This window comes from Mustela putorius, unplaced genomic scaffold (assembly GCF_011764305.1).
Source record: "Mustela putorius furo isolate JIRA1106 unplaced genomic scaffold, ASM1176430v1.1 tig00003863_pilon_pilon_pilon, whole genome shotgun sequence".
Classification (NCBI taxonomy): Eukaryota; Metazoa; Chordata; class Mammalia; order Carnivora; family Mustelidae; genus Mustela; species Mustela putorius.
The window spans coordinates 3,054,441-3,066,077 of NW_025422015.1; the positions used below are offsets into that span (position 1 = coordinate 3,054,441).

General features: G+C 36.5%; 1 non-coding gene across 1 annotated transcript; it reads right to left on the reverse strand.

The window, feature by feature from the left end:
* Window positions 1-2,653: 2,653 nt before the first annotated feature.
* LOC123387878 lies at window positions 2,654-2,763 on the reverse strand. Its single transcript, XR_006602376.1, has one exon. It is a non-coding gene; the product is annotated as a U6 spliceosomal RNA (small nuclear RNA).
* Window positions 2,764-11,637: the final 8,874 nt, after the last annotated feature.

Below are 11,637 nucleotides of genomic sequence, written 5' to 3' on the forward strand. Positions count from 1 at the left end.
CCGGGGGAATTCTACCAAACATTTAAGGAAGAACTAATTCCTATTCTCCTGAAACTGTTCCAAAAAATAGAAATGGAAGGAAAACTTCCAAACTCATTTTATGAGGCCAGCATCACCTTGATCCCAAAACCAGACAAGGATCCCACCAAAAAAGAGAGCTATAGACCGATATCCTTGATGAACACAGATGCGAAAATACTCAACAAAATACTAGCCAATAGGATTCAACAGTACATTAAAAAGATTATTCACCACGACCAAGTGGGATTTATTCCAGGGCTGCAAGGTTGGTTCAACATCCGCAAATCAGTCAATGTGATACAACACATAAATAAAAGAAAGAACAAGAACCATATGATACTCTCAATAGATGCTGAAAAAGCATTTGACAAAGTACAGCATCCCTTCCTGATCAAAACTCTTCAAAGTGTAGGGATAGAGGGCACATACCTCAATATCATCAAAGCCATCTATGAAAAACCCACCGCAAATATCATTCTCAATGGAGAAAAACTGAAAGCTTTTCCGCTAAGGTCAGGAACACGGCAGGGATGTCCATTATCACCACTGCTATTCAACATCGTACTAGAGGTCCTAGCGTCAGCAATCAGACAACAAAAGGAAATTAAAGGCATCCAAATCGGCAAAGAAGAAGTCAAATTATCACTCTTCGCAGATGATATGATACTATATGTAGAGAACTTCAACTTTCTGAGGACAAAAAGCCATCTAGTCTCATTGAAGCCTCTCCATCAACAAAACCATACATCATCTGAAATTGTATCTCATCCCGGGTTATGCTTCACCATTTGGGGTTAGGCTACTCTACAGTGGTAAATTCTGGAACATAATGATAACTATAATTTATCAAGTGGATACTATATTGGAGACCCTGACCCAAATACTTTACACATATTCACTTACGGATTCTCAAAAACCATCCCATTTACCCCAATCCCACAATTACTGAGGCAGAGATAGCATTTGGCCCCTGAAAGTCTGCCTTCAGGACATGTGTATGTTGCCTGTCAATGAAGTAACCTCATTTGATTTAAAATTCTCTGACTACCACTTCTCCCAGCTCATTGCTTATCCTGCTTGTAGCCTTCACATATGTCATCTAGCAACTTGTTCCTCTTTCTTTCTAATCCTTTCCCATTCTGTTTCATGTAGGATGGATTCACTTGTCATCCAATGCAACTGTGTACTTGCTATTACCCAGAAATTTCTGCCCCAAACCTCTTATCTCTACCTCCTGCCCCAAATCTAGGCAACTAGTCAATCACTTCATCAGTTCTCCTTCTTAGGATCCAATACTTACTTGGTCACAAAATTAAGTTGAGTAAATGGATTAAAAATTGAAGCTCTCTAGCTCTATTTAGGTTCTTGTTATTGCTTAGTAAACTGTTAATTCTGTCCCTTGACTCTTCTCTCTAATCTACCTTTAGGGCAAATACACATAAACTTTTCCGTATTTATTAAGGCCTCAATGTTCTCAATACCTATCTCATATACAGCAGATAAACTTAATTCTTATTTTACTGAGAAATTTGTGTATGCTTACCTTTTTCAGCCTTGCAATTTTTCTATTTAATCTCCCACCTTTTTTTTTTTTAAGAGAGGAAGAGAAAAAGAGAGAGGGAAAAGATAATTCCAAGCAGGCTCTACATCCAGTGTGGAGCCCAATGTGGGGCTTATTCTCAAAACCCTGAGATGATGACCTGAGGCAAAATGAAGAATCAGATGCTCAACTGACTGAGCCATCTAGGTGCCCCTTAATATACCTTATTAGCCCTAGTCTTGGAAGTAGAAAGATTCTTCCATTTTAAGGTTGAATGCTTTACCTTTGGTCTGTTCTCACATAGGTTCTTCTAGGAAGTTATCAGTTACGCTCTCCTGATTTTCCACCTTCCAACTGTCTTTTCTAACTAATTTTTCCCTCTCAGCAAATTAACTTGTTTGAGTAATCTTTATTCTGGGAACAAAGCAGAGTAGAACACTTCTATACTTTGATCTTCTACATTTTAATTTACCTGTCTCATCTCCAGCAATTATTTCTTGAACAATTTCTTGAAAGAGTAGTTTACTTTCATTACCTTTTCTTGGGATAATTGGCCCAAGGCATTCATTTCAAATCCTTTTATCTCATCTTGATCCCTGTTTAGTCTTCTAAAAGTGGGAATCTTGGTCCTTGGTTGTAGAAAACTATAACTTGTCCTATGCTCCAGATGCATGGGAGTAGAGAGACTAGAAAATAAGAACACGAAGCAATCCTGAAAAAAGGCCATGAGAGGAATCTCTCAAATATAGGCTGTTTACAAAGAATTAAGAACTTTTAACATCTCTAAAACCTTTCTGCTAGCACTGAGGACCACCTGTATCTTGGCCTTGACACTAAGTGATAAAGGAAATGGGGCCTTGAACTCCCTTTTTAGATAGGAGAATACCACTGGTTTTAGGGTTGTTCCAAAGCTAACAAGTCCCAAGCAATAATGGATCATTTGCCTAGGAATCCATCTGACTGCCTGATGGCTGACTTGAAATTATACCAGTTTCCAGGGCTTCTACTGGATGGGCTCATATATCTGAAACAGTATGGACAAGCAGTCCATCTGAAACTCCAAAGGATATAGGTGTGAGTGAAAAGACTTGTAAAGGCCATACTTTGTTATCTTTATTTGTGTGTTATCCTTATACAGGGGCCATGCTAATTTTCTATGTATTGTTCCAATTTTAGTGTATATATTGCCAAAGTGAGCACATAATTTGTTAACTTTAATTTTATGTGTTTATTAAAGCTCTCATTTTACTTCAGGTACCTAGCCTTTTTTTGGGACAACTCTGAGGTATAACTTATTCTTTGAGTTTTCCTTGCAAACAGGCTGTAGCTGGGTTAAATCCTAACATGAGGTTAAATTTATTCATATAGCAAATATTTATGCCTTACTTTTAGAATTATTTTTAAAAACCCAGGAATTTACCATTTTGGGGAAAAAAAAAGAATCCTTCCAGATTCTTTCTATACCTACCTTGATCTTGAGAGCTAAGAAGGAATGTAATGGGCTTCATGGCTTATACAACTGGGAACACTGACATAAGAAGAAAAGAAAACTTTAAGACGTATCATAGGAGGTGCTTCTACTTATAGCACATGAGCTAGCACAGCTCATGGGAAATCATTTTTTAATTCCATAAAGTGCAGCTCCCTTCATGGTAGGAACATTAGCACATCTTTAAATGAATGATACCAACTCTCTCAAATGTCTATAGCCTTTACCTAAATTTACATCTGTTACCCAGGATATTCTATAATGTATCAAGTGGATTGTCATAACATCTACTATAAACTGTGATAAAAATTTCAGTGAGCTGTGAAATCTTTTTGAAATCTGAAGACCTTTGTGGCTAAAACTAATGTGTTAACATTTGTTGAGTTGATAATCAAGACATTCGCATTCACTCAAAACCTTGGAATTAGTACTTCTCACTAATTTTTCAATAGAAAAAAATAAGTTCTATCATGGACATAATTTTTAAAAAATGGGGCCTTTGTAAATAAAAGTACACCAAAACACAGCTTAGGCAATTGCCATTCAAACTAAAAATATACCACCTACAAACCTGTTATGGCAGAGATATACTGGTAACTAACTTGATAAACATATTTTTGAACAACTCTTCTATTTTCTAACATGCAAGTTTTATCATAATTTAGTAAAAAACAAAAGCCATTACCTTGACTGAATGCAGTCACTTGCCTCACTGCTGTATTAAAATATGACTCTGTTCTCAGGATTGCTTTGCAGTTATTAGTATGCAGTAAATGGCTTAAACTGTATAAATTTAATTCTAGAGATAAGAAAGTACCTTGAATTAAGTGTGGCTTTGCCATTAATATCACCTTCAGTCAGCCCAACTTGGTACGTGGCTTCAGACAATTCACTTTAGGAATTCAACTTCATTATTTACTGGCAAAATTTCATTTTTCATGAATTTACGTTACTTATCTGCAAAATAGAGGGACTGAATTAGGTATTCTCTAAGTTGCCTTCCCCTGTGAGTATAAAAACAACTATTAAGTAGGATATATTTTTGTTATCAGTTTGCAGAAAAGGAATGCAAAACTGAGGTACACAAAATTTGAAGTGCCCCTTGTGATATCATTGTGTGTTCAGTATGGAATAGCTTCTTTACAAAGTAGGGAGGCTAAAGAGAATTGCTTTGGTACAATTTCAAGTGTCAACAATGATTTAAGAGAACTGGTTTCAGGCATTATTTCCCTTTATTACTGAGTGAAAGTTCTTCAGATGCTTATTGAGATGACCCAAGAATCAGGAGAGAAAACAGTGAAATCAGTGAAGAAGAAATGAATCTTAAAGAGAATTCTAATAAAGCAGCATTTATCATTCTTTCTTCTTCATATATCTACTCAGTCTGAATGCACTTTAGCCTCTTCCTTAGTGTCACTGACGTAGCTTTGAGATGGCATTCTTCTTTAACTGAGCATTGTGAATGAAATTCAGGTCCTTGTGATGAAATAAGATTATCAAAAATTTACAGCTTTCCTCTCCCTCGACTATGCTTTAGTCAATATGTAGATAGAACCTGATGCATGAATGAATATCTTAGTATGGTAAGATTAAGCAAATCAGGAATCTCCCCTGGTTTGGTCATTCTATTTTCCTTAGATTATCATTATTCAGCTTAAACATCGCAGAGAAAAAAATTGAGGGCTATCTTTGATCTATCTTTGATCTTGTTTTCTTGTCCACATTTTTTTGTGCTTTCCTTTTATATTCTCTGAGCTCTTTAACATAAAGTGATCTACTAAAGTAATATGTATTAATTTTTTTAACACCTTCAATAAGTACAATTTTATTGGTCAAAAATAAATAAATAATGAGAGTGGTAAACTTAATTAAATTACATGGTCTTTAGAATGTTTCTAGGCAAGAGACAATATTTAGACCCAGTACCCATTGACTGTAGAGGTGGTTCAGTCTCTGGGAGGTAGAACCCTGCAACATTATGAAGTATATACTATAATGATTCTCCTAGTTCTTCCCAAAAGTTCATGCCATTATTTACTCAGATGATTATACAGTGAAGAAAGGAGGATACCTAGACATTTCCTGTTGAACACAGGAGACCTGAAATGTCACCATGACTTCCCTTTTAGGGAGGTGACAAGGTAAGGGGGCCTATGCAATAAATAGTATGCTTAACAATATCTAGTTTATAGTGGGTCCTTTGGGTCTGTGTCCTCACTCTGGTCATTACCCCATACCTGAAGGTTTAATTAGGACTGACATATTTGACAATTGAAGAAAACCTTACACTGAGTCCACCTGGGGTTGGTGGTGTCATGCCATCATATTAAGTAAGGCCAAGTGGAAACCACCACTTTGCCAAAGTAGAATTTTTAAAAAAATTATACAAACTGCTATATCTAGCCAAGATGCAGCAGTAAGGTTCAATTTAAAGAACTAAAAAAACTGAAAAAAACTAAAAAGCTAAATGAAATATATGAAACAGACAAAGAAGGCTGTCAGACAAGGAAGGACAGTGGTTCCCAAAAGAAGGGAAACAAATGCAGCAAATGTTACAATCACCCCACCTTTCTGCCTGGATCGACTTTCCAGGCTGCTGGGCAGAGGTGGAGAACCAGGTGTAGTCCAACTGTCTTTCTGAGTTGAGGAGACAACGGTGGCAGGAAAGGGAAGCCCAGGGTAGCTAGAATTCTCAGTGCAAATACTGGAGAGTGGAGAATTTCAGAGAGAGAGAGAGCTCCAGTGATTCACAGATGGCATCCAGCAAGTCCTCAGCATGTGAGGAAACTATCTGAGGCTGGGGAAGTACTACCCAGAAGGAGCAATATACAGAGATCCCAAGAAGCTGGGGAGAGATTGTTTTCCCAACAGCCAGAGTAGAAAACTTTGTGCCTCATGGTGCACACGGTGGAATATTCAGAAGAACATTGTCTCAGTAGTGGCTAAAAATTAATCCTAGACTAAATACTGTACTGCACCCACCTCAAAAGACTTTAAAGGCAAGTCTCAAGAAGATTAAACTTTTTCCAAGTACCTTAATTGCTTTACAGAACAAAGCTCTAGAATCTCTCTCTCCCTTTCCTTCCCTTTCTCTCTCTCTCTCTATATATATATATAATCTTTAGCATATATTGTTTTTAATGATTTAATATGCATTCTTTCCTTAGACTTAGATTTTGCATTTTAAAGAGAAGACTGCCTCTAATTGTAGATTATCTAGAAATGAGATATCTTGAGGAGTTGTTCACATGAAGAGGCCCTGTACTCACCCCACATGGAACTTTGGTTATTACACTTGATACCAATCTATGACCCCACTTCAGATCTACTGGATCACAATCTCCTGATATTAAAAAAATTAAGGCTCATAAGTTGATTTTAATGATTAGCTTTCTTTTGTAAAATTTTTAATAAATTTATTTATATTCAATTAACATATAGTGTAATATTAGTTTCAGAAGTACAGTTCAGTGACTCCTCAGTTGCATATTATCACCCGGTACTCGTTACATCACTTGCCTTCCTTAATGCCCATCACCCAGTTATACCAACCCTATGATTAGCTTTCATTGAGAACTTTGATACTCATGTCTGTGCATTTTACCCATCATAATAAAATGGACACAGTTTAGAGAATAGTCTTGATTCTCAGACATCCTTAACTTGCCTTTTGTGGGATTACTCTAGGATGTGAGAAGCCCTGGGAGTCTTTGCTTACAGAGACCACTCATTAATTGACTTATTCATTCAATATGTATTTATTGAACATATTGAACAAGGCCTTGTGCTGTACTATGAGAATATGAAGATAAATAAAATTGATGCCTGATTTTGAAGAGCTCACAGATTAATGGGAAATAATATATAGATATAGCTAAAAGTTATGTAATATAGCTATGTATAAAAGAAAGACATCAATTGAAATCTGAAATCTATTTTTATTTTTTAAACTTAAATTTGGAATACTTCTAAAAATGCTCATTATACTAAAAAAAGGGAGATTTTTCTTTCACATTCAGCATAATTTATAAAGTAATACTTCAATTTTTTTTATGCTGTTCATGTTGTTGTGAGTAGTTCTGTATAAACCCATGAAATATATTTAAGAGTAGTGTTGCTGGAAATAAAACCAAATGAAGTTTCATGTTTTCCTCCAAAATATGGCCAAAGTGGATATGTTCCAAATTGAATTACTCTGCGAATAATAGCCAGAATCTTAAATAAAGATTGACTTCCAAATATTAAAAATTAATGTGTGAATAATTTTGATTAAATGTAACATAGTTTGGCAGATTTTGTATGAGCTAGCCATGCTTTTCAAATAGGTGCATAACTCCCCTTTATTTTTAACTTTTTCCATAAACTCCCCTTAAACACAAGATTTAGACAAAAATTTCCACATTTTATAAATGACTCAAAGTCATATGGCTGAGTCATCTAGAGAATGGGAATTCAGCTTTTCCAGGTTTTATCTTTATCTAAGGTATGTGGACCAAGTCATTATCTCTTAGCCAGAGCAATCTTTTGGTATTACTAAGCAATATGAGCATTTAGAACAGATCAGAATATTCATTGTTTTGTTGGAAATCACCTAATTCATGTTAATTTTCAAAGGAGGTTACATTGTTTACCAATCTGAGGGGAAAAAAAAAACTGTCAGAGATTTTGATAAGACATTTTAGAGGTAGATAGAGATAAATTATAAATGGAAGGAATGAAGACCTTGAAGATGAAAAGATTGGCCTGAAATTGTCATACAAATGTTGCCAAATGACCCAACCCTGTTTAAATTCAATTTCTAATTATGTAAACTTTTATTGCATGTACTTTATTTCACTGTGCATGGGTACCTAAGAAAAGTTAACTCTATCAGAACCAAAGAGAGAGATCATTATGTGGTGTGACAATCTGACTCTAAAACCCAAAGACAAGTAAGGAGAGCTTTTCTTTTTTTTTTTTTTTTTTTTTTTTTTTTTTTTTTTTTAATTTTTTTTTTTTTTATAAAACATATATTTTTATCCCCAGGGGTACAGGTCTGTGAATCACCAGGTTTACACACTTCACAGCACTCACCAAATCACATACCCTCCCCAATGTCCATAATCCCACCCCCTTCTCCCAAACCCCCTCCCCCCGGCAACCCTCAGTTTGTTGTGAGATTAAGAGTCACTTATGGTTTGTCTCCCTCCCAATCCCATCTTGTTTCATTTATTCTTCTACCCACTTAAGCCTCCATGTTGCATCACCACTTCCTCATATCAGGGAGATCATATGATAGTTGTCTTTCTCTGCTTGACTTATTTCGCTAAGCATGATACGCTCTAGTTCCATCCATGTTGTTGCAAATGGCAAGATTTCATTTCTTTTGATGGCTGCATAGTATTCCATTGTGTATATATACCACATCTTCTTGATCCATTCATCTGTTGATGGACATCTAGGTTCTTTCCATAGTTTGGCTATTGTGGACATTGCTGCTATAAACATTCGGGTGCATGTGTCCCTTTGGATCACTACATTTGTATCTTTAGGGTAAATACCCAATAGTGCAATTGCTGGGTCATAGGGCAGTTCTATTTTCAACATTTTGAGGAACCTCCATGCTGTTTTCCAGAGTGGCTGCACCAGCTTGCATTCCCACCAACAGTGTAGGAGGGTTCCCCTTTCTCCGCATCCTCGCCAGCATCTGTCATTTCCTGACTTGTTGATTTTAGCCATTCTGACTGGTGTGAGGTGATATCTCATTGTGGTTTTGATTTGTATTTCCCTGATGCCGAGTGATATGGAGCACTTTTTCATGTGTCTGTTGGCCATCTGGATGTCTTCTTTGCAGAAATGTCTGTTCATGTCTTCTGCCCATTTCTTGATTGGATTATTTGTTCTTTGGGTGTTGAGTTTGCTAAGTTCTTTATAGATTCTGGACACTAGTCCTTTATCTGATATGTCGTTTGCAAATATCTTCTCCCATTCTGTCAGTTGTCTTTTGATTTTGTTAACTGTTTCCTTTGCTGTTCAAAAGCTTTTGATCTTGATGAAATCCCAATAGTTCATTTTTGCCCTTGCTTCCCTTGCCTTTTGCGTTGTTCCTAGGAAGATGTTGCTGCGGCAGAGGTCGAAGAGGTTGCTGCCCGTGTTCTCCTCAAGGATTTTGATGGATTCCTTTCGTACATTGAGGTCCTTCGTCCATTTTGAGTCTATTTTTGTGTGTGGTGTAAGGAAATGGTCCAATTTCATTTTTCTGCATGTGGCTGTCCAATTTTCCCAGCACCATTTATTGAAAAGGCTGTCTTTTTTCCATTGGACATTCTTTCCTGCTTTGTCGAAGATTAGTTGACCATAGATTTGAGGGTCTATTTCTGGGCTCTCTATTCTGTTCCATTGATCTATGTGTCTGTTTTTGTGCCAGTACCATGCTGTCTTGATGATGACAGCTTTGTAATAGAGCCTGAAGTCCGGAATTGTGATGCCACCAACGTTGGCTTTCTTTTTCAATATCCCTTTGGCTATTCGAGGTCTTTTCTGGTTCCATATAAATTTTAGAATTATTTGTTCCATTTCTTTGAAAAAGATGGATGGTACTTTGATAGGAATTGCATTAAATGTGTAGATTGCTTTAGGTAGCATAGACATTTTCACAATATTTATTCTTCCAATCCAGGAGCATGGAACATTTTTCCATTTCTTTGTGTCATCCTCAATTTCTTTCATGAGTACTTTATAGTTTTCTGAGTATAGATTCTGTGTCTCTTTGGTTAGGTTTATTCCTAGGTATCTTATGGTTTTGGATGCAATTGTAAATGGGATTGACTCCTTAATATCTCTTTCTTCTGTCTTGCTGTTGGTGTAGAGAAATGCAACTGATTTCTGTGCATTGATTTTATATCCTGACACTTTACTGAATTCCTGTATAAGTTCTAGCAGTTTTGGAGTGCAGTCTTTTGGGTTTTCCACATATAGTATCATATCATCTGCGAAGAGTGATAATTTGACTTCTTCTTTGCCGATTTGGATGCCTTTAATTTCCTTTTGTTGTCTGATTGCTGAGGCTAGGACCTCTAGTACGATGTTGAATAGCAGTGGTGATAATGGACATCCCTGCCGTGTTCCTGACCTTAGCGGAAAAGCTTTCAGTTTTTCTCCATTGAGAATGATATTTGCGGTGGGTTTTTCATAGATGGCTTTGATGATATTGAGGTATGTGCCCTCTATCCCTACACTTTGAAGAGTTTTGATCAGGAAGGGATGTTTGTACTTTGTCAAATGCTTTTTCAGCATCTATTGAGAGTATCATATGGTTCTTGTTCTTACTTTTATTGATGTGTTGTATCACATTGACTGATTTGCGGATGTTGAACCAACCTTGCAGCCCTGGAATAAATCCCACTTGGTCGTGGTGAATAATCTTTTTAATGTACTGTTGAATCCTATTGGCTAGTATTTTGTTGAGTATTTTTTCGCATCTGTGTTCATCAAGGATATCGGTCTATAGCTCTCTTTTTTGGTGGGATCCTTGTCTGGTTTTGGGATCAAGGTGATGCTGGCCTCATAAAATGAGTTTGGAAGTTTTCCTTCCATTTCTATTTTTTGGAACAGTTTCAGGAGAATAGGAATTAGTTCTTCTTTAAATGTTTGGTAGAATTCCCCCGGGAAGCCGTCTGGCCCTGGGCTTTTGTTTGTTTGGAGATTTTTAATGACTGTTTCAATCTCCTTACTGGTTATGGGTCTGTTCAGGCTTTCTATTTCTTCCTGGTTCAGTTGTGGTAGTTTATATGTTTCTAGGAATGCATCCATTTCTTCCAGATTGTCAAATTTATTGCCGTAGAGTTGCTCATAGTATGTTCTTATAATAGTTTGTATTTCTTTGGTGTTAGTTGTGATCTCTCCTCTTTCATTCATGATTTTATTTATTTGGGTCCTTTCTCTTTTCTTTTTGATAAGTCGGGCCAGGGGTTTATCAATTTTATTAATTCTTTCAAAGAACCAGCTCCTAGTTTCGTTGATTTGTTCTATTGTTTTTTTTTGGTTTCTATTTCATTGATTTCTGCTCTGATCTTTATGATTTCTCTTCTCCTGCTGGGCTTAGGGTTTCTTTCTTGTTCTTTCTCCAGCTCCTTTAGGTGTAGGGTTAGGTTGTGTACCTGAGACCTTTCTTGTTTCTTGAGAAAGGCTTGTACCGCTATATATTTTCCTCTCAGGACTGCCTTTGTTGTGTCCCACAGATTTTGAACCGTTGTGTTTTCATTATCATTTGTTTCCATGATTTTTTTCAATTCTTCTTTAATTTCCCGGTTGACCCATTCATTCTTTAGAAGGATACTGTTTAGTCTCCATGTATTTGGGTTCTTTCCAAACTTCCTTTTGTGGTTGAGTTCTAGCTTTAGAGCATTGTGGTCTGAAAATATGCAGGGAATGATCCCAATCTTTTGATACCGGTTGAGTCCTGATTTAGGACCGAGGATGTGATCTATTCTGGAGAATGTTCCATGTGCACTAGAGAAGAATGTGTATTCTGTTGCTTTGGGATGAAATATTCTGAATATATCTGTGATGTCCATCTGGTCCAGTGTGTCATTTAAGGCCTTTATAT